This window comes from Echinops telfairi, unplaced genomic scaffold (genome assembly GCF_000313985.2).
Source record: "Echinops telfairi isolate 266 unplaced genomic scaffold, ASM31398v2 ScPeMD7_2010;HRSCAF=2546, whole genome shotgun sequence".
NCBI lineage: Eukaryota > Metazoa > Chordata > Mammalia > Afrosoricida > Tenrecidae > Echinops > Echinops telfairi.
The window spans coordinates 21,236,716-21,237,662 of NW_022105908.1; the positions used below are offsets into that span (position 1 = coordinate 21,236,716).

A 947-nucleotide genomic window follows, 5' to 3' on the forward strand; every position below is an offset into this window, starting at 1 on the left:
GAAAAAGCACGCCAGGACCACACAGCCCCTCAAGACAGGCTCCCTAGCTCGCCTTCCCCGTTAAGGGTCATGCTTGGGGATGGGGGGCAGGGGGAACAGGGAACCAGGTCTGTGTGGAAAGGATAATTTGGCTACAGAATGAATATTAATTGGACCAACTTTGACATTTTCCTCCCTCCTGCCAGACTGTCGCTCATTCCTTTCTAGCTTAAAAGCCCTGCCTTAACAGCCCAAGAGTCCCAGTGGTGTCCTGGAGCTGCGACCTGTAAGGTCATCAATTCAGAACCACCTGCCACTCCTCAGGAGAGAGATGAGGTTTTATAGTCTCGGAAACTCCCAGGGGCAGTTCTACCCTGCCCTATAGCATCATTCTTGGTCGGCCTCCACTGGGTTTTGAGTAGCATGGCCCACCAAGACAAGGTTCTACATCCTCCTCTGATAAGTAGCAGCCCAAGCCAGCAAGGAGCCCTGCGGAGGTCCTGGGTTAGGACTGCACTGGGCCCTCTGATGGAGAAATGGGAGCCCGTTTACTTACACTCTCAGAAACACTAAGGAGCCCTTCTAACACTCAGAAGGCAAACTATTAACAAAAGGTATTTTTATACATAAGAGAGACTATGTGAGGATTTTTTGTTTTTAGTAAGAAGAGCATTCATAAATGTAAAAGGGTAAAAACAAGGAATTGTTTGTGAGCCAAATCATTCTGGAAAAACTAGAAACTGTTCCAAGAACAAGGTGGACTGATCAGCCCTTTTGGTTACATCTTACCATGAGGTGGGAACAATCCAAACATTTAATAGCTGCTACACACATGCCATGACTTGGGAAGAGGGGATCCTACAATGATGAATTAGTCAAACATCTAAAAGAGGAGCAGCTCTGAAATGGATCACATTAGAAGGTCCTGGGTAGAGTGGGAGAAAAATGTGGAAGAGAACTCAAATCCA

The 947-nt window shown here is 46.9% G+C and overlaps 1 protein-coding gene across 1 annotated transcript in view; it reads right to left on the reverse strand.

Annotated features, from left to right (window-relative positions):
- Nucleotides 1-947, reverse strand: part of LOC101649462 (polyunsaturated fatty acid lipoxygenase ALOX15) — a 46,609-nt gene that overhangs the window by 9,453 nt on the left and 36,209 nt on the right.